The sequence below is a fragment of the Protopterus annectens genome, chromosome 1.part1 (assembly GCF_019279795.1).
Source record: "Protopterus annectens isolate FY-2018-M chromosome 1.part1, PAN1.0, whole genome shotgun sequence".
NCBI classification, from domain to species: Eukaryota; Metazoa; Chordata; order Ceratodontiformes; family Protopteridae; genus Protopterus; species Protopterus annectens.
In genome coordinates, this window is record NC_056726.1 from 1226496706 (window position 1) to 1226519665 (window position 22960).

The following is a 22960-nucleotide window of genomic DNA, read 5'->3' on the forward strand; positions in this document are numbered from 1 at the left end:
TATCATAAAGCAACAATATCCTAGATCTAGTCATTACCAACATGAGTGACTGGTGTTCCACACCTGAAGTCAATGCCTCATTGGTCCGATATGACCATAAGCTAATTACCCTAGATATCCACATCCTGCCTCCACCCCCATTAAGGAAACCATGGTAAAAAATTTCTCCAAAGCCAACTTCATGCTTCTTAAGACAGAAGTGGTGAACTTCATGACACCCATGCAGATGGACAATACAGTTACGACTACTGAATCCTACACAATTGCACTTTATAAGCACTTACATGAGTGCATGGATCATGCTATCCCAAACAGAACCAAGATGCTATCCTCCAAAAAAAGGAAGCCAATCTGGTGGTCCCCTGCCATAAACAAACTGTACAACAGAAGGAAGAAACTGTTGCAAAAGAGAGTAAAATCCCATGAGTGGAGGAGCTCCCTGGTCAGCTTCAGTAAGAAGCTGCGATCCCTGATAAAATCCTCCAAGGCTAGTTACGAAAACAAAATCGCCACTGATTCTAAAGACAACCACAAAGCATTCTATAGCTATGCCAAGAATCTCAATGGCAACACTCAGATCTGCTCTGAGTTACAGCACAATGGCACTAAATATACAGACCCAACTGATATTGCCAACATCCTGGCAGATAGGTTCAGTGCTAACTTTACCCCCCTCTCACCCCCTAAAGAGCCCATCTCTATACCGGAAGAATGCAAAGTTCCTGTAATCACGGCTCTACAGGTAAAAACCACACTTTCCAAAGCCAAGAACACAGCATCCATGGGACCAGACAACATCCCAGGCTGTGTTCTACACGAACTACAGAACAAACTGGCACCCCATCTAAGTACCATGTTCAATCATAGCCTCACCTCAGGCTTTGTGCCTGCTAAATGGCACACAGCGACGGTTATCCCACTCCACAAGGGGGGAGCCACCACGGACCCCAGGAACTACCGCCCCATTAGCCTGATGAGCCTGGTCTGCAAGGCCAAGGAACGTATCATCATGGAACTTATAAACAAAGACATTGGTAATCCCCAACCTCTGGACCCCACCCAATTCAGGTTTGTAAAAGGCAGATCATGTCTCCTAAACCTGATAGACTTCTCTGAAGCAGTCACCAAAGCCATAGACAAGGGTAAGGTGGTTCACACAGCCTATCTAGATCTTGCCAAGGCATTCGACACCATCCCCCACTCTGGAATTATAGATAAACTCACTAAACTAGGTATAAATCCCTATGTCACAAGATGAGTTGCCAACTGGCTCACTGACAGAACCCACACTGTGTAAGTAGCAGACTCCAAATCCAGCTTCAGACCAGTGACAAGAGGAGTACCACAGGGTTCAGTCCTGGGTCCTCTCCTGTTTGGTATCTACTTCTCTGAAGTACAGGCTAACATAGAAGATCTTTGGCTAATGAAGTTCGCAGATGACTGCAAACTAGGAGCCATAATTGAAACTCCTAACGATGTGGACATCCTACAAAAGGGCCTCACTGAGACAGATGCCTGGTGTCAAAGCCATGGCCTCAAGCTGAATGCCAAAAAGTGCATTGTCATCCCCTTTGGTAAAACTCTGTACCCATGAACTACAACATAGACAGTAGTATACTTAACACCGAAAGTGTGGTAAGAGACCTTGGGACACAGGTGGACAGTAGTCTCTCCTTTGATAATCACATCACCACAGTAGTCAGGAAATCCTTCTGTGTGGCAGACCTCATCACAAAAGGTTTCTCATCTAGAAAAAAAGAGGTCATTGCTCCCCTCTACTCATTACTCATCAGACCCATGCAACTCCCCTTTTGGCATGTACCTCACAAGACATCTACAACAGCTGGAAAGGCCGCAGAAATACCTCACAAAGAGGATTACTGGCCTCAAACAGATGCCCTACGCAGACCATCTCAAAAAACTCCAGCTTTACTCTGTTGCATATCGCCTACTCAGAGGTGATCTCTGCCTAACATACAAAGCTATGTCAAACCCAGAGCTGTTGGACATGCTGCACTTAAAGAAATCCCAATCCCTCTGAGCTACATGCTCTAGGGACCTAAACCTTGTCACCACAATAAACAGAACATGCCGGAGGGATAGATTCCTGTCCCAGAGACTTCCCATACTCTGGAGTAAGCTACCTGTCTATATCAAACAAAGCTCCTCATTAACACTCTTCAAGAAAAATCTTGATGATTGGATGGAAAATAGGAAATTCACCCCGGGGATCACCTCTGTGGCTCTGCTCAACAGTGGCACAGGAAAATAACTTTCTTGGGTGGCAAAAGCCAGGGTACCTTTTTGGCTGGGCTTGTATAGGCCTCAGAGCCGATAGCCTAGTACCTACCTATGAAGCTATAAAGTGTTTCCTACCAATTATTTGATAACAGGGACTCCTTCAGACCTATTAACTAGGACATTTTCGGAAGTAAAATAGTTTTAGTTTTGGTGAAGTCTTTCCATTCAAATTATTGGACAAAAATGTTTAACTGTTACATATAACTGCTATTAAATGCATTTTTTTCTAAGTTTGGTGATTTGTTTTCATGGATTAGGGACAGGTTTTCACTCTACACTTGGTAATGTTGCCTGATTGTTACTCACTATTCACAGGGGCTTTAAGAAATAGGTCACACCTCTGTCTACCTACTCTTTAACAGGGTAATAGTTCTCAGTACCAGAGTGCAATGCTGAGATGAAAGTCTGAGCTGTAAATGTTGCATACTGCTCTTCTAACTACCTATTTCATAGATTCAGGTTTTCTCTGAAGGATGGATATGCATAGCTCTCAACCTTCTATCCAAAATGTGGTACACTGTGTTTCATAATGTGGAACAGATGGCCAAGATGTGGAATACTAACATTTTACTAGTACCTCCACCTAGAAAGCTCACATGATGGTTAAAATGTGCTACGCTGTAAATATAAGGCATTCGATGAGATAAATGATTTTGTGCTGTTTAGCATGAATTTCATTTTAAAGAATTCTTAACACTGATGTGTGGCAAGCCCTTTCAAAGTGGAATAGTGTTGAATGTGGCCTTTTTAACACTCCTGGTGAGGAGCATTTCTCATAATGAGAAGTATGTGGCTAAGTTATAGCTAATAACAAACCCTTAAGGCTTGTTATTAACCAAAAAGAAAATGAGTCAGTCAGGGTCTCAAACTTCAAGTGGACTGCCTCTGCGCACTCAGTGCACATTTGTTTTACTAAGGCTGCTCCCATCAGTATTTGGAGTCAGTACTTTGCTTAGTTTTTCAATCCTGTAGACTTATTTTTTGCTAAACTGTTGAATTGTGTCAGCATGCTGTTTTTATTTTCTCATATTAATATTTTAGGATCTTGTTTAACATTGTCTTGTATAAAAGAAATTATGAAAGGGACCTGTGTGAGGTGGTAACTGTTTTACTGTTACATTCTGAAATGCTGTGGATACCGTTCTGTGCATTTCTACTCTGTTTGTGGTGGTTGTTCTGTTATTAATATATGTAAATGTAAACAGAAAGGAATCTGGGTTATTTGATTAGTGGTTATCAGTGTGTCTATTGTGAGTTAAAGCAGACTGTTGTGGCAGTGTACTTGGGACAAGCAGTAGCTAAGAACCCTTCTGTAAGAGGACTCTGTGATGTAAAAACTTCATCTGTTCACTATGTCATATAGAATGGCATGGGAATGAAAGAAGACACTCACAAAGGTTTACATATGGGCATAAGTGATTTGTTACAAGATACACATTTTCACAGAAACATACATTAAGAAGGCAAAGGACATTTGGTACTTCTTTTTTTCAAGCAACTTATTTTGGTTGCAAAGAGAGTAGTATTAAAGAACTTGATTTAGGGAACAATTGAAGATCTGTTGCCTACTGGGTTTCAAAATTGCATAAACAGAGAGTACTTTCACAGACAATGTATGATGTCTACACAGCAGGAATATGTTAGGTTTTATGCTTCAGGACAGACCTCATTTGTGAAATGTTGTCTTCCACATTTTAGGGATGTAAGGATGAGAGCTATGGTAATCACTAAATAATGACAGACGTCTAAGTTACACACTTCATATTCTTCACAAAATGCATTCTAATGCAAAATGTATTATTCCAGCAACTTAAATATATGAGCAATATTTAGTCTGTCTCTGATTTTGGACTTTTGACTCCCAGTATTTTTGGGTTTGTCCCTTATACACAAACTAAAAGGTTGAGGCTATGAGATGTTATTTGCATTAGTACCTGCAGCCCTGAAATAGCAACTTGAAATATAATTTTAAGTCTATTTTTTGCTACTGTTGGTGATCATAGCTGATGACTAGAAGGGGTGGCCACAGTGGTGCAGCAGTTAGCGTTGCCACCTCACAGCAAGAGGTTCTCCGGTTCGATTCTCGGCTGGGGTGCCTTCTGTGCAGAGTCTGCATGTCCTCCCTGTGGTCGCATGGGTTTCCTCCGGGTCCTCCGGTTTCCTCCCACATCCCAAAGACATGCTGTAGGTAGATTGGACACTCTAAATTGGCCCTAGGTGTGAGTGCGTGCATGTGTGTGCCTTCTGTGGTAGGTTGGGCTCCGGGCTGGCAACTTGACACCGTAAAACTGCACTGCCAATCATGAGCGGACAGGTGATCCTCTGTGGCGACCCCTAACTGGGAAAAGTTGAAAGAAGAAGCTGATGGCTAGAAGCAGCTGTCTGTTTGGGGATAGAAAGGCAGCATAGCTCTCTGAGGAATGTTCCTCAGTTTGTGAGTTTGTGTTAACCAAGTAATGCCTGACATGGTGTGTGTTAATGTGTAATTAATGCCTGTCCAGGGGTGTTATGAGGCCCGCCGCCGCAGGTGGAGCCTGCATGTTCCATGGTGTTCCACATTAAAAGAGTCTCTGATATATTCAATGATATGATTTTTTAACAAATTGCCATGGTGTACAATATTGAATCATGTTAGTTAATCAGAAAAGCTCTTTTTTTTTTAAGTATGAGGAAACAGTTATTTTATTTACCAGGCTATGAGCATCCTAGGTGAAGTTGTTAGTAAATGTTTCAAATGTTTGCTCCATATTGTTACTTTATTTGGAGATGAGGGTTTGAGAGCTATGGGAGGCCATCAGTGGAAGAAAGCAAATGGCAGACTTTAAGTCAGTTCATGTAGGACATATTGTTTAGGCCTTGTAAGGTATCTCTGTGGGCATTTCAGTTGTTGGATGCGACTGGACAGATACAGGCCAAACAGGGCATAATGCTCAATGACTGGCCTAATGAGGGCTGAGTAAAAGAGGACAATGACATCCCTAGATCTAGATATAACCGCTTTCTTTATAAGTTGTGCAATACAGAAGGTCTTTCTTACATCAGAGGACACATTGGTCAAAATTTATGTCACTGTCCGGATAAGTTCCCAAATCCCAAACAACTGAGTCTACTGCTAGGGTCTTATTGTCATTGTGGTTGTTTCCTGGGGTAGATGATTTCCCAAAGGATACAGTAATGCATTTTTTTGGCATTTCATTTTGGTCCATGATTCTGCCACCAGTTATTTATTTGAAACAAACCTTTCTGAAGGATGGCTATGTCATTTGAGTATTCTGTAACTGCTCCGAGCTTGCAGTCATGTGTAAATTTAGTCAGCCAGAGCCCTTTGGTATTGGCTTTTACTTTAAAGAAACAGATGTTAAACAGGAATGTTCCCAACACAGAACCCTGGGGGACTCCACTGGCGAATCATATCTTTGTGGAAGTAACTTTCCTTATTTTGTTTTCTTGCATCCTATCTGTGAGCCAGGTGGCAATCCACTGGGTGGCACAGGAGTTTATTCCCAGTTTATTTAGCTTTTCTACAATGCCTGAGTGGGGGATTGTGTCAAAAGCTCTGGCCAGGTTGAGGTATGCAGTGCATACCATTTTACCTTCCTCCATTGCATTGGTGACCTTTGCAAAAAAGTTCACCAGACTGAGGAAGCATGACCTGCCCTTGACAAATCCAAACTTAAATGGGATCAGTGTTTGGAGGTTTCCTGTGTCCTTATATGTCTTTCCATGACTTTGCATATTAAGCTGGTCAGACATTGAAAGTAGATTTTGTTCTACTGCCCTTTGTGAAATGCTACAGTAGTTAGATTTGTTTATATACATTGCATACACGTAAAACTGACTGTTTGCTTTTTAGGACTTTTTTCATAACATGTAGTTTCTTAATTTGCTATGTTATTTTTAATTAACTGAACTTCACTTGTGCACATAAAATTATTTACTTAAATTAACTTTGCTGGTTTCACATAAATCATCATTTACTTAAACTTGCTATGGGTACTGTTGGAGTGATATCACTTTCAATGGGACTCTTTGCTAGTTTATCATAATGCATATGTCGGGTATGCCCTAGAAAAGAATTGTAATTTAGCATGTCCAACCAAACATATATTCTAGGTGTGGTTTGAAACTGGTAATGTCTGCAAATGTGTTATGTACTTTCAGTAACACAGCCACAACGGGTTCATTGGATCACTGGAGAATATTAGCCTAACTGCCATGAAGGGTAATTTTAAGTCTAGCTAATAACCTGAGGTCAGAATCAAACCCAGTACTTTTGTTTCTATGAAGTGAAGACCTTAACCATTATGTTAATTCCACCCCAGTAATTTGCAACTGAACGTATACTGTGTTTTCACTCACACTGATACAATATCTTAAGGTAATCCTTTCATGTCCACCTTCCCCAGTGTTGTACTTCCCACCTCCCTCGTCCACTTGCCAGACTGCGCCCCACCTTTTGCAAAATCCTGGATCCACCACTGACTATCACTATTTACTAGGTGTAATTCATCACGTTTTCTCCAGAAGTCACCTATTTTAGGAGGGATTAACAGGGACAGACCTAAAATATGAGTCAAAATCGATGATGTCCTTAAAAATCAGGGATGGTTGAGAGGTTTACCCACCGTCTGAACTACCCCTCCCAAGAACTCTCTGCTAGCAGGAAAAACAACCTCAGTCTGGTAGACAGGAAGGATTCGCACAAAGGAGGCTAGTAGATTGGTTGGATGGGTGAGCAAATGCACTTTGACTGAAGGAAGATAATCCCCTGATTCGATTGTGTGCTAACTCGGGAAGTCTGGCAGCACTCTAAATTGTTCTATTGTTTGGTTTAAAATTCATCCGGATTGTTGTAAAATAGCAATTAAAAAGAGCAATGCTGGGTGCCCAGTTCTGGATAGGGTCAACAGGGGAGGAAATTAAAAATGTTATGCAAGCAATCTGGAGACGCTGCGGTTAATTATCTTGTCTCTCAATAAACTGCAAAAAGGAGCGGAGGTATTTAAGCAGCAGGAAACAGAGGCAGTGGTAGGTACTGACATTTATGACTTGAGGTTGGGGGTCTGATGAGCAGATGATGACGGATTGTTAAACTGTCATGTGCAGCCCAAAGTAAACATGAAGGAGCGCATCTGCTTGCTACAGCGCGTTCCGCTCTAAGTTCTGTCCTTTAGCCTTGTCCGCTGTGTAATTTTTTGAAGTACCCCTAATAGTATGATTACGTCCTGCAGCTCAGCTCCTGTGGGTCACGATCACAACACTAGGGTTGATACTTAGGTCTAAAAATGAACAGACCTACGTATCAACCGTAGTGTTGTGATCGTGACCCACAGTTTGCTTCCGGTTATTTAAACTGACATTGCCTACTGTGTTAAGGTGCATGCTTAATTAGTAAATTGTTGCCCATTTAAGAGCTGTTATTGTATGATCATTGTTTATTTTGATTAAAGGCGGAGTTAAAGCTCGGGTTCAGGAACGAGTCTGTGTTCCGCGGTAGTTGTAGAGTAAGTTCCTACTTGGTGATTGGCTGTAGGAGGTCTTGCCCACTAAGCTTAAAAACGTCCTTGCAGTGTCTGAAGTATATTAGCAAGTCAGTCGGCACTTTGGAAAAGAGACCTAGCCTTTGATTGGCCAAAAACACTGGTTTGGAGCCGCAGGCCTGCATCTTTATACTTACGGAATTGTGCAACAGTGGTTCACATGCATTCGTTTATATTTATGTCAACATGGGGAAAATCATACCTCTTAAGTGTACCTCATTACGAGGAACGTTCCTTATTTGAAGTCCTGAAACATTTATGTTCCTGGAAGTTCTACATTGAAAGTATATGATGCACATTCAGTATTAGGTATTTTTAACTGATGTCTATGATAAAGAGAGCAGAATCATATTAATTCATCAAGATACGTTTTTATATGTAAATAACATGTAAAACCATTATATGAGCTTCCTATGTGAAGTTGTTAGTAAGTGTTCCACATTTTGCCCATTTGTCACACATTAAAAGAGGCAGTGTTCCTCTTTTTGGAGATGGAAGGTTGAGAGCTATGATGGAAATTTCGTTTAGATGTTACCACGTTAAATAAGAAGCTGTTAAAATGTAAAATAGTGACATATTCCACCAACAAAAGTGAAAACATGTTTTCATTTTAATTTATGTAGACAGGAAATATGCCTTTATTTTGATTCTACCAGTCTTCAGCATAAGAATAAGGGAGGGTTGGCATAACTGTTAAGGTCTTAACCTCACATATATAAGGTACAGGGTTTAATTATAACCTCTGGTTGTTGAGTGAGCTTGCAATACTCTGCAGACTGATAACCCAGTATTTACTTATGAACCTAAAATAACATTGCAAATGAACTGTTTGTACTGAGAAGATTACATATAATTAACTGTTTTGTAACAATTCTGCAGTGAAAAGAAAGTTAAAATGATAGAAGTACTAAAATTGCATCAACCAGGCATGATCGGCAGGTCCCTTTATTTTATAACTTTTTCAGAGTATGTAATGTTTTTACTTGGTAAGCTTTGTCTGAATTGCATTAGGAACACAATAAAAAGAGACGTGGCTGCTTATCTCTGCAGTTTTTTTTTTTTTTGTAGTGTGTCAAATCAGCTATTACTGTTCTGCTTCAAAGGAAAGTATTTTGCAGCAGTTAAATTAAAAGATTTAAATTCTTCACAGAAAGTGAATTTAGGAAGTGGAAAAGGTAACTCATGAGCCGCGGATGTACACATGTGTATGCTCAAGTGGGTAGTTAACCATTTTTGTAAGATGTTCTCAAGTGTCTGCTGGAGCATATTTGAATGTAACTGGGCCATGGAAAAAATCCCACCTCTAAGTAGAATATCAGAGTTCTGTCCTGTAGCACACACACATATGTATGTGTGTGTGTGTGTGTAGATATACAGTGGTTATAACAAGTTTACACACCCCTGTTAAAATGCCAGGTTTTTGTGATATAAAAAAATGAGTCCACAATAAATCATTTCAAAACTTTTCCCAGCTTTAATGTAACCTATACCCTGTACAGTTCAATTGAAAAACAAATCTGTTAGGGGAAAAAATATATAAAAAAAAAAAAAACATACAATACACTGGTTGCATATTTGTGCACACCTTTAATACTTTGTTGTGTGTGCACACCCGTAAACTAATACCTTGTTGAAGCATCTTTTGATTTAATTACACCATTCTGTCTTCTTGGGTACACACCTGCCATCAGTTAAAGATTAACCCCAAATAAAGTTCAGCTGTCCTAGTAGGATTTTCCTGACATTTACTCAGTTGCCTGCTACAGAAAAAGCCATGGTTTGTAGAGAGCTTTCAAAACATCAAAGGGATCTCATTCTTGAAAGATATCAGTCAGGAGAACAGTTAGACATGCTACACTTAAATCCCAATCCCTCAGAGCCACATGCTCCAGGGATCTAAACCTTGTCATCACAATAAACAAAACATGCTGGAGGGATAGGTTCCTGACCCAGAGACTCCCCAGACTCTGGAACAGGCTGCCCATACATGTCAAGCAGAGTGCCTCTTTGGCCCTCTTCAAAAGGAACCTTGATGATTGGATTGGAGAAAGGAAATTCACCCCGGGGATCACGTCAGTCACCCTGCTAGACAGGGGTCCAGGGAAGTAAATAGTGTGGGAAGAAATAGCCAGAGAATTGTTATGGCTAGGCTTCTGTAGGCCTTAGGGCCGATAGCCTAGTACCAACCTATGAGAAGGGTACAAAAGAATTTCCACAGCGTTGGATATACCATGAAACACAGTGAAGACTGTCATCAAAAAGTGGAGAAAATATGGGACAACAGTGACGTTGCAAAGAACTGGATATCCCTCCAAAATTGATGAAAAGGCAAGATGAAAACTGGTCGGGGAGGCTGCCAAGGGACCTACAGCAACACTGAAGAAGCTGCAGGAATTTTTGGCAAGTACTAGTTGTATACTACATGTGACAACAATCTCCCATATTCTCCATATGTCTGGACTATGGGGTAGGGTTACAAGACGGAAGCCTTTTCTTGCACAGAAAAACATCCAGGCCTGGCTAAAATTTGCAAAACAATACAAGTCTCCCAAGAGTATGTGGGAAAATGTGTTATGGTCTGATGAGACCAAGGTTGAACTATTTGGCCACAATTTTAAAAAGTATGTTTGGTGCAAAAACAACACTTTGTATCACCAAAAGAATACCATCCCCACAGTAAAGCATGGTGGTGGCAGTGTCATGCTTTTGGGTTGCTTTTCTTCAGCTGGAACTGGGGCTTTAGTCAAGGTGGAGGGAATTATGAACAGTTCCAAATACCAGTCACTTTTGGCCCAAAACCTTCAGGTGTCTGCTAGAAAGCTGAAGGTGAAGAGGAATTTCACCTTTCAACACGACAGTGACCCCCAGCATACACCCAAATCAACAAAAGAATGGCTTCACCAGAAGAAAATTAAAGTTGTGGAATGTCCCAGCCAGAGCCCAGACCTAAATCCAATAGAAAATTTGTGGGGTGACCTGAAGATGGTTTTGCTCAAGAGATGCCCTTGCAATCTGACAGATTTGAAGCATTTTTGCGAGGAAGAGTGGGCAAATATTGCCAAGTCAAGATGTGCCGTACTGATAGACTCCTACCCAAAAAGACTGAATACTGTAATTAAATCAAAAGGTGCTTCAACAAAGTATTAGTTTACAGGTGTGCACACACAACAAAGTATTAGTTTAAGGGTGTGCACACTTATGCAACTAGCGTATTGTACATTTTTTATTTTTTTATTATTTTTTTCACCTAACAGATTTGTTTGTTTTTCAATTGAATTGAACAGGTTATAGGTCACATTAAAGGTGGGAAAAGTTTTGAAATGATTTATTGTGGTCTCATTTTTTTTATATCACAAAAAGATGGCATTTTAACAAGGGTGTGTAAATTGTTTATATCCACTCTGTGTGTGTTTATGTGTGTGTGTATATATATATATATATATATATATATATATATATATATATAAAATTGCTTTCCTACCAGCTTCTCCGGATGGTAGCAACGCTTTTGCATAAAAGTATATTTCTTGGAAGGTTTTATGTGTCATAGGAAGACATTTGGTAAACACTGACGGGTGATAACCTTGTTGATGTTGATGCCTTTCAAACTTCATAGTGTAGATTTGATCCTTTTCTCTGCAAATACGGTGTAGATGGCTTGTTCATGTTTTGTTTCCCCCTGCATTTGCATGTAATGCTTAGATTAAGCAACTTGCATGAGTAACTTGTATGTTGTAACTTCTCCTCAGGTGACCTTTGTAAACAGATTTTCTTTGGCTGTAACCCAGTTGCAAAATGGAAATAACTGACGTACACTTATTCGTTTACTACTTTTACTGTTCATGCATTGTTGGTGCTTTAAAGCCTGTGGTTAGGAGTAACAAAAGTGTCAGACTAGTCATAACTGTGATGCAAGTAATTTAATATTAAAGAAGGTTGATGTGTGGTAAGAGGCTGAGAAGAAACATGGGTTCTAGGAAGACTGGACCTGATTGTAGGTGAGTAGCAATGGGCTCCTACTGTTATGTAAGGTCATTTCTTTTTCAGAAGTGTTGTGATTTGGTTATTATTGAAGTGGTGTGCTTCAAGGTTAATACTCTTGATTTTTTAAGTATGATTACAGTTTATTCAGTAGCAGAGTTAATATCCCTGTGGCTTAGAGGAGGGAATGTGCAAAGTTTGTATGATACTTGAAAGGATTACTTCTGAGGGTTGACATTTATTTATTTATTTTTTGACCAGGCTAGTGTAACTGGATATATGTCCGTTTACAGTAGAGGCCCGAGGAGAAAAGCTCCAAAGACGAATACAATTAGTAAACATTGAGATAAGGTTACTAAAGGGACCATAAAGATGAATATATCGGATATTTCAGCACATAAGCAGTCCTTAACAAAAAATAACGCAACTTTATACACAATATAGGACAGGTTCTGGACAAGAGGAATTCATAAATGTTTTTCTGGTTTACCTTTCTTACAAGGTAAGCAATTAAGTTAGTAGAGAATAGAGTTATGGAGATATTAGTGTAAGAGTAGTAGTTTAGCCTGGGTTACTGCATGGGCATAGCCAGTGTGTTTTAAGGAATATTTTAAGTTTTTGTTTGAAGAGGGGTAAGGAAGGAAGAGAAGTAAGTTCAGTAGGGAGCAGGTTCCAGCTTTTCCCAGTTGTGTTTGAGAACAGAGAGTTACCTGCCATAGTGTTAGACTTACTTATGCTAACAAGTAGTTTGTTTGATGAGCGTAAGGTATTTAGATTTTTGTAGGGGATCATGAGGTTTGTGAGTATAGGGGTATTATTAGGCTGGTTGAGGATTTTATGGGCAATAGTAAGTTGGTTAAACTAAATCTGATTTTGTAGTTCCAGCCATTCTAGCTGTTTTAGATTCTGGCAATGATGGGATCTGAAAGGATTACCAGTGGCAAATCTGGCAATGTTACTATAGGAGCTAGCTAGTTTCAGAAGATTATTCTTTGTCAGGTTATTGTATATAGGGGAGGCATACAGAAGTGTGGAGATAAGATGGGTGTGGGCAATAGTAGTTCTTGCTATAGGGAGTAAGGAAAGGTTTGATCCTATACAGGGATCCCATTTTTATGTTAATTGTTTTTATTGTGTTATTAATGTGGGTGACAAAGGTAAGATTATTGTCAATAGTAATGCCTAGGAGTTTGGTAGTAGAGTCAGGGGATATGAGGGTACCATTATTAGAAGTCACAGAAAAATCTATTGGCAGGGTTTTACGGGTAGGGGTAAAGAGCAGCAGCTTAGTTTTGTTGGTATTCAGGAGGAGACAACATTTTAAGAACCATGACTCTACTATGTTAAATACATTCTGAGTTACGGATTGCAGTTCAGGTGATGATTTAGCTGTGCAGATTAGTGTGGAATCATGTGCATATTGTATACAGGTAGTTAAAGAAATAGCTAAGTAAAGATCATTAATAAAAATAGGGAATAAAAGAGGATGTAAAATATAGCCTCGGGGGACACCCAGTGTCACTGGCAGGTGGAATGATAGATTATTCTGCCAGGGAACAGCCTGCTGCCTATTGCTAATGTAAGAGGTGAACCATTTTACCGCCAATGTGTCGAGAGAGGGATCTGAGGATATTTATAAGCAATGTATGGTTTACCATATCGAAAGCTTTTGAAAGATCATTAAATAGAGCTGAGGAAAGAAGAATGTTGTTGCAGTTTCTGTTAATGGTGTCTGTGAAGGATAAAAGGGCAGTAGTGGTACTATGGAATGGCCTAAAGTCATGTTGGCTCTTAGCTAGTATTTTGTGGTGGATTAAGTGGTATAAAAGCTGATGATGAATGCATTTTTCCATTATTTTAGCTAAGGGGAATAGTAGAACTATAGGCCAATAGTTAGAATATTCGTTTGAATTACCACCTTTGTGTAGGGGGATAATGTGTGAGATTTTCCAGATGGCAAGGATAGTTCCCTCAGTAATGGTTCTGTTTATCAGGATAGATATAGGATAAGATACAGTTTTAGCTGCTTTTTGCAGGTCTTCAGCTGGGATTTGGTCAGCAGAAGGAGTACAAGGCTTAATTTTTTGAATGAGTTTGTAAATGAAATTAGTTGAGATGGGTTGCAGAAGGAATTTAGGAAGAGAGCTAGTTGTTGGGGTAGGAAGACTGGAGCTGTCTGGGGATAGCTGACTGGCTAGTGTTTGGATGGCTTCTGTAAAGAAGGTATTGAAGGAATTAGCAGTTTGGTTGGGAATCTCATGATTTGCACCTGTTGGGGTTGATGTACTGGAATGACCTGGGTGTAGGAGTCTGATACTGGCCCAGAATTTTTGAGGGTTATTTTGGTGTGTTTGCTGCATTTTACAGTAAAAGTTTCTTTTGTCTAAGAGTATTGCTTTTTTGGTCATATTTCTCATCTGCCTAAATACTAGCTGATCTGATGAGGTTTTGGTAGTTCGCCATTTGGTCCAGGCTTTATTTCTGATCAGGATTTTCTGCCTTGTTTCTTGGAAGATCTAGGTGGCTGGTTTTGACCTTGTTCTGATAGTACGCTTGGGTGCATGCTGGTAAAGGATATCTAAGAACCTGGAGTTAAAGGATTTGACAGCCTCTTCAAGTGGTAGGGTTTTTATGGAAGACCAATTGCAAGCACTAAGTTCACTCTGGAATAGCCATTGGTTGAAATGCTTGTTGAACCATATAGTTCTATACAATGCTGGGTGAGAGATGTCAATTTTTGGCCTGATTATGTAGGTCAAAGAGTGATCACTAGCATCATCAGGGAGAATACCAACTTTGTAGGTTTGGTGGTAATTATTAATGAGAATCCAATCCAGGGTGCTTTCTTTATTGTTGGGTTTGTTAGTTCTTGTGGGGGAGGTGATGGTCTGGGAGAATCCATGAAGGTTAATATGAGAAGTGGGGTGCTCAGTATTAATGCATTTCCAGTCAATGTTGAAGTCACCTAGGATAATAGTTTATTGTGGGAAGGTTGATGAGATCCAGCAAAGAATATCCTCTAGTGAACTAATATTATTTCCAGGAGGAAAATAGACACACATGATATCTGTGGACTTAGTAGAGTTCAGCTGAATTTTGGAAATAAGGACTTCAGCATTAGTGTCCTTAGGTGGGTTGTAGGATAAGGAGGTAACTTGGAGCCCATCCTTGAAGAGAATTGCTACTCCCCTCCCTTTCTTTTATTACGATCTAATCTTATAATATTATACCCTGGTGGGATAATTTCATTATCTGGAATTCAAGGTTTTAACCAAGTTTCTGTCAAACATAGAATATCAAAAGAGTTTATGTCCAGGAGAGAATGGAGTTGGGGAATTTTGTTATTAACACTTTGGATATTGAGATGTGCTATTAGGAGGGAATTGGGGTGTTCATTGGGGGTCCATGTGATGGAAGGATTGGTAGTAAGAAGATCAATAGGCATGACATTTGCGGGGCCTGGATTAGGATGGATATCTCCATTTTCTAAGGTTTGCTTTTTTAGTATAAGTAAGGAATAATGTAGGTTACTGAATAGATGTTGAGTTTTTTTGGTTAGTGGATTATTATATTTAATATGAGCCAATCTATGATACTTTGCAGGTAGGTAGCTAGGTGTTGATATTATAGTTATGTTGTCATGGGAGAAAGTGAGGGTTTGTGTGGCTGTTTGGTTGGGGGGGTAACTGAGAGAAATGTAGGTGTTTGAAGAAGGTTAATAGGCTGAGGTTATAAAAGATAGTGAGGCACTGAGTAGTATTTTAGTTAGTGAAGAGGTGGTTTGTTTGGGCATGGTTATATAATTTGAAAAAGGTACTAAGGTAGGTGGTAGTAGTAGAGGATAGGATAGAGAGCTAAGAGTGGGAGATAGATCCTAAGAAATGAGAGCTAAGATAGGTTAAGTGGAGACAAGGGTGTGGTGTTAATTATCTAGGGTGGTGTAATTAATTGGTGTTTTGGTTGAGGAGGTGGGAGTGGCTAGGAAGTATAAGACTAGGACCCCTGGGGGTGGTTGGTAATTGGGGGTAGGGGAGGGGAGCGGAGTGAACCCGAAGGGCGAATGGAGCAGGAAGAGACAAGTGAAGGGCTAAAGGTCTAGAGAGATAATTAGTAAAATGCAGGCTGCTGAAGGTGAGCAAGGAGGGGATAAGTGATGGGAGTAGATACTCAGTAATAGATAGTAGTAAAACTTGGTAGCTATAGAGAAAGAAGGGGGCTAGAGTAGGATGGAATGAAGAGCAGAATAGGGAAAAAGGCAGTTAGGGAGAAGCAAAAAAGGGGGATAGACATGGGAGTGAAGAAAAGGTAGATAGTGGTGCCACTTAGTGGGCAAGGATAAGTTTGCAATAGATCCTTAAGGGGTAACTGGTCAGGGATTACAATGATAGAATGTATGAGGTACAGAGGAGGGTACAGTAAGGGAAAAGACAGAGGTAAGAAGATTATAAATTAGAGAGAGGATATGGCTGCTGGCAGACCTGGCTGGGAAGCGTGTATAAACCCTTAGTATAATATTATATACAAAGTTGGGCTTTAGTGTCAGCTGTAGGAGACCACATACTTTCTTGATCCTTGTAGTGGTAGGGGCGCAGAGTTTATATGGCCAAAGTCCTTGGTTAAAGGATAACACAGCAGGAAAAACAGTGGGGTAAGTTCTTAAATTCTTAGAACAGGATAATCAGGCTGGAAAACTTAGTAGATTATAGAAGAGCGAGAAAAAAAAACAGTAAAGACAATACAGTAAATTAGCAAATAAGGGTACAGGTAATATAAGATAGGAAAAAACATGAATACATTCACTTAGTAAGAAAGCAAATATGGCAGCAACATAACTAGTAAAATCTCAGGGTTAATATAGTAGCTATATACACTGTATCAGCAGAGATTCCAAAGTTGCTAAAAAAACTAACTTAACACATTGTAGTTTCAAAAGGCAAGTCAGAGCTGCATAACACAATGCCATTAAAATGAGGAACAGGTAGAAATAGCACACTAATTGTGTAGGTCTTAACAAAAGACCCATTAGGTCTACCTCAGTTCATGGAAAAACAAAACAGTGCTTAATGTAGTAAACTATTCCAGATTATAATTTGGTTTACATCAAATTCAGAGAATGAGCACAATGTAACATAATTAAAAAGCTGATATAACAATATTTAAAATTACCAGGTGCTATTAGGTAAGCCAGGGAAAGGAAACAAAAAATGCTGCCTACACTCTGCGCTAATAATGAAGCAGTTTAAAGTCCATGTTACTAGGCCAGCATTTTTGTATAACATTTAGCGCACTGAGTGTTCTATAGGCATTAACCCTTATTTCTTTTTAATCCCCAGTAATTATAGAATTTGTTTACTGGATATGACAGGCTATTTGAGGTTACCCAGTTCTAGCCCTAGGAGTCACTTGGTAACAAAATCAATTTGGCAAGAGTACAGAGTAAATACTGTTAAAAAAGAGTAATAAATAGTAAAGGGAATTAACCTCTTGGTTCTCTCCCGTTACTAACACTAATTTGTGTCCTTTGTAGATATGTGGCCTGAGAGCTGTATTATGAATTACTACAGACTATGGTAAATAATGAAGGGAAAAATAACCTCTGGGCTCTCTCCCGCTACTAGCTCTGAGTCGTGGCCCTTGTAGCTGAGTAGGCTGTTAGTACTCCTTCAAAGCGGTTATAAGTGATGAGGAAATGTGGTATAAAAAAAGAGATCAAAAATAGGTGCGCTAGGTGCCATATCTTGCAGTGCAATGGCCCACTTGTTTTTTTTTTTGTTTTTCTATACACACATAGAGCATTGTCAGAGATGTGCAGACATGAGATAAACTTTTCCTTATATATTGATGGATTAACAAGTAACTGGGATTTTCCCCTTGGAGGTAGATGAAGCTTGTTGTTACCAAAAATCCTGTTTTTGGAGTTCTGATTGCAAAAATGATAAAAGTGTAACCAAGGCAAGGCATACCTCTCCTTTTGGCATTTACCTCTTAGATCTCCAATCAGAGAGCGAAAAACCTTGGCTAAAAAAGTTTGCAGACAATTGCAAACTGGATATTGTTGTTAACTCACCCTCTGAAACCTAAGTTCTCCAGCATAATCTCTCCACAGTAAATTCTTCATCTACGAAATGGGCTCAACTCAATAATCAGATCAATATGCCATGTGCTCTGAAGTATCATTTATAGTAATCATTCTGGCAAATTGCTTCAGTAACTGGTACAGTTAGCCTGATTTCTTACGTTATTACTTCCTGAATGTGAAATATGCAGGAGTTTGTCACCACTCCGTACATATGTAATATGAACATCAGACTATATCATACTACAGCTGATGAAGTGCAATATTCTACACAATCACAATGTGAAGTCATAGTCTTGCAATACCTGGTAGTATAATATTGTCTGATGTCTTGCTGTCCATTTCTGGTAATTTACTGTGCTGTTAATATTTTAATTATTACTGAATGTGCATTAGTCTTACTGTCATTCAAACTCTTTGTTCATTGTTATGTCTTGCATGGGGACTGAAACAACATAATTTCGTTGGCTTGCACTGTTGTGTATATCTGATCGACAGTAAAGTTTACTTTGACTTTGTCTTTTTTCCCATGTTTGCACATGGGGTTGGGATGACACTTCAGTGGCAATCATCTAGAGCCAAGGTTTACACCACCAGGTGTCTTAACATTTTATGAGTTCATAGGTTTCATGGGTGTTTACTAGGCGAACGGCCACAAGGCCTTTTTAAACCTAGGCATGCATCCCAAATCTCTCACAAGTTCTAGTACCCTTGATAAGTGTAAGTAGGTGCTTCAGAGATGATGGCTTTACAAGCAGGGGGTCTGGGAGATGAACCATTTACAGGTTGCCTGTGTCCATTAGAGACACTGGTGCCAAACCGAGGATGAATTTCCTGTTCCCCATCCAATTGTCCAAGTTACCCTTGAATTGGGTTAGGGAATAACTCTGCTTCCCATGGATGGGGAGCTTGTTCCAGAGATGAGGTAGTCTCTGGGATACATATCTGTCCCTCCAGCAGTTCCCATTTTTCTGGAATTCCTTTTATTTAGCACAGGTAATTGCAAGAGGAATATCATCAGTACTAACCATTACCTTTTTAGACATTGATCAGACCAGTTGTCGAGTACAATGCCCCCTTCGTTGTCTGTCTCACTTAATTTATCAAATAATTATAAAGACCCCAAGGTTCCTAAATGGAAAGATCACAGGCCTAAAAGTCCCTCTGCTGCCAAGAGATACTGTAAGCTTTAGTCCTTTATTCATTGTTTTAAATAGTGTTGAGGGGAGATGTCTGTCTTGGTTAATGTGCCATTAAAGACCTAATTATTCTGAACCTGCTGGATCTCCACAATTCCAACGGTTCCAGCAGTACCAGAACCAGGGATCTAGAGCTTCACAAACCGATAAATAAAACGTAGTGGAAGAACAGACTTGTAATGCAGCAGCTCCTAATCTGCTACTCTGGGCCTGACTGGTATGGGCCTCCTGGAGAAAGGTGGTGAATCCTGAGTGTGGGTGCTACCAAAGCATAATGGTCATAAGACTCAATGGCCTTGGAATATATATGAATGACTCTATGATACAAGTCCTCAGACACTGTACTGATTGGTCTTATGAGGTCTGCAGTGGCACACACACTACTACTTCCCCCATGTGGTTGATTCCCACGGTCACTGTCATTGCTGACACTACAGTAGGTATCTGTCCTGCTCGTTGACTCCATACAGGTGCCATTCAGCAGCAGAATCATGCTCTTGTGAAGCATCAGCATTCACATGTTGGCATTACCAATCTGGATGATGACCTTCTGGACTAAACAGAAGTATTCTGTTCCTTTTGGAACCAAAAGACACAAAACTAGACCTCTTGGCCTTACTCCGAGGGAAGGACATTCTCTGTGGTCTGTTTTAGCAGTAGTGTCTTGGGACATTCCCAAGAGCTCTGTGGAGAAGCTTGGTTTCTGAGATACCTTTATGAGGGAGGATTTACAAACTCTCAAATGTGGCCATGCAAGACCATATAAATAAAGCCACCAGTCTTTTGTGCTAGATTTCTGATTTGTGGTACGCTTGGAAAACAGTCTTCTCCCAATCCCAGGCAGCCCTAAATGATGATTAGGGATATGGCCTTTGGCCCGCAGGGTCCTTTCTCTTGTGTAAGTTTGCTGATCATACCAACACCAGTCAGGATGGCAAATATTCTGTTGCTTCAAGTGCCTCCTTGATTAGTAAGGTATTTTGTTGTTGAGTTGGGGGGTGTTTAGATCTAGCAAAAAGTAGTAGGGGGACTGAGATGTCCATAAAGGCCCTCATTAGTTGTGAGGATTTGCTTTCCCTTCCAGAATCCAAAGAAGTTGGGCCAAATAACACTTTATCTCTTAATGGGACATTTAGGATGGACTCCTGCTCTCCTATTAAAGAAAGGTGATCCTCAGCCATGTCATCATGTGCAAGTACTGGTTTGAGCTGGCTTCCCTCAGCCAAGCCTTAGTATAATCAGAGTTGCATCATCCAACATGACTGTGCACTGTAGAAGGTCTTTATCAACTTCTCCTCAACGCCAAACAGTTAGAGGGTCAAAAGGTTTCCCAGTTCCTGATCCACTTGGGAGAACTAGAAATTGGGCAGGGAGACAGGATGGTGGCTCTATTACGACCAAGGAGAAGACTTGCCCACCCTGTTTGGTGCTGTAGACATCTGGTCAGGCAGCTGCATGGCACTATGTTGTGTTTTTTTGAGTCCTGCTGAACTGAGAAGGTCACACACGTGTCAACTCTAGGATACATTTTTTGCAGGATCTCACAACATTCAGCTGGAGGCTTATTAAGGACATCTGCCATCTTGAGTATTGCTGGAGCAGAATCAAAGTACTTCTAGTTTGCAGATGTGACATCCTTGATGAGACGGTTCCCCTTGGGATGCCCCAAGGGCACTTCTACATAATTACTGAGGTATTTTAAGGAGTAGGAATGAGGGTCATAGGACAGTTCATGGTAAAGTTCATGAAACTTAAAGTTGTGAGCTGCAGAGATGGGGAGTAATTATTTTTTTGTATTTGAGTCTGTGATACTGCTTGGCTCTTAATAGAAAGCAGAAAAGGAGCGGAGAGAGAGATTCCCCACCCGCAAGCTTCAGAATGGATGTGCTTCGTGCATGGATTACATATTGGATTAGAGCATGCAGTGGGCAAATGTTAAGCTGCTTGGTGCTGTCACCTCAGGTGTGCAACTGGTGGTGGCAACACAGAGGTTTGAGATGTCTGCACAGGTCTCTGAACTGCCAGTGGTCCATGTTACTGGAGTGCATTCCTGTACCTGCAAAGATAGGTTCCACAGACCTCAAAATCTTTCTGAAGTTTATTAGCCTGGGCTGCAGGCTATGACATGGGGTGACTTAGTGAGTCCATATCCTACACTAGTGGGACTTGTGAAGAGAAGCCTGAGGAGAAGAGTCCTTGTTCCCAAGTGCTACCACTGAGCTGCAGCCAGGCAACTCATGGACCACTACCTGAGATCTGTCTCATCCCATGTATGTTGTTCCTGATCAGGCAGAGAATAACTGGTGTCTACTCCCTGCAGTGCATCCACTAAGATAATTGCTGGGGTTGCATCTCTTGCACCTTGTCATCCACCAAAGTGTCTGTGTGTGTGTGTGTGTGTGTGTGTGTGTGTGTGTGTGTGTGTGTGTGTGTGTGTGTGTGTGTGTGTGTGTGTGTGTGTGTGTCCGTGGGTAGTTGAGGCAGTACTACTGTGGGCCTTGGCTGGTAATTTAGCATCTAGGCTAATGCTTGCAAGATTGCAGTGCTTTAGGTAGAGGAAAAATAAACTACTTTACCGCAACAACTAAAAGGATTGAGATTCAAATGCTATGAGAAGCAAAAATAACTAGCAGTCTTTGGAGGTGAGTGAGCTGGTGCTATACCTGACTTGACAAGTGCTGGCTTAGTGTGTGCACACGAGTGATTGAGCTTCCAAGAAAAATGTTGAATCCTTTTGGAAGGAAAGACAAACCAAAATCTAAACAGACCAAGGATGATCTTGAGTTTTTAGCTATATTGATTCTTTCAGAGAAGAATTTGTTTGACATGTGGATGAGAAGAATGACAGAGATTCTTCATCCTCCCTCCTCTGCCCAAAATTCAGGAGACTGCTCCAACTAATCTAAGAAATTCAGGAGACTGCTCCAACTAATCTAAGAGCACAACCTGTGTCCCATAGTCAACATACCTCAACTTCACTGACACTTTCAAGAAGTCTGTAGGGCTTCACACTGCATATCTTGAGTAGTTTTCCCACTTGCAGACAAGTTCCAGACTGCTGTAAAAGCAGTTTAGCTACATCCTTATAGATGGCAACAGTAGCTCACAAAAGTGGTTTGGGTCTTTCTACTACCTACAAAATTTGCCCTGCCATCTGAAATGTCTAATCTAGTTTCCACCAGAACAGCAGCTCTTCTGAAATTTAGTCCTGTCCCTCTGTCCTCTGGAGTCATCCATTTACCAAGGAATGGAGACTGTCAAGCTTTTCAACATGTGAGTGTTCATGTCATTGGATCATAGAAGTTAACAAGGCAACATAAGCCATGATACCATTTCCACCTTGCCAGTACCCACCATTAGGCCTTGCCTCTCAGTCTAAGGAGGACGAAGTCAGTCATATCAAGGGAGAATTTATGAACATCTTTCCAGTTGTCCAGCTCCTTCTTAAAGATAGACAGTGTGTCACATTGCTTAACTTGAAGAAGTTTGTTCCAGAGAAAGAGTAGGTGCTACGTGACAGATCTATTCCTCTTCTTTGACTTATTTGTTGGAGCAGATTTAGATCTCTGGCCCTAGTGTTAGCTGGACTGTTTGCTTTATTGAGGTTTATGAGTTCTTGGACACCTGGATCCATTATAGCCCTATATGCAAGATGCAGGTCTCCCTTAAGGAAACTAAAATCTAAGCATCAAAGTATATAAATCTCAAACTGCTAACGATCAATTCCAAAAGTTCAAAAGCCAAAACAGTGAAAAAAATAAAACCATTTTTTTTCCAGGGGACAAGGCCCCCCACACCACCTGCTAATATTATATACCAACTCTGAGATCACCGGATAGTGGGGAAAGGCAGTTTCCCTGATC

The 22960-nt window shown here is 40.4% G+C and overlaps 1 protein-coding gene across 1 annotated transcript in view; it reads left to right on the forward strand.

The window, feature by feature from the left end:
* Nucleotides 1–6983: 6983 nt before the first annotated feature.
* LOC122809462 (flt3-interacting zinc finger protein 1-like) overlaps nucleotides 6984–22960 on the forward strand; it is a 78069-nt gene continuing 62092 nt past the window's right edge. Inside the window, exon 1 of the mRNA XM_044080991.1 lies at nucleotides 6984–7329. The gene's annotated coding sequence lies outside the window, so the exon portion shown is untranslated. The remainder of the gene's footprint in view (nucleotides 7330–22960) is intronic.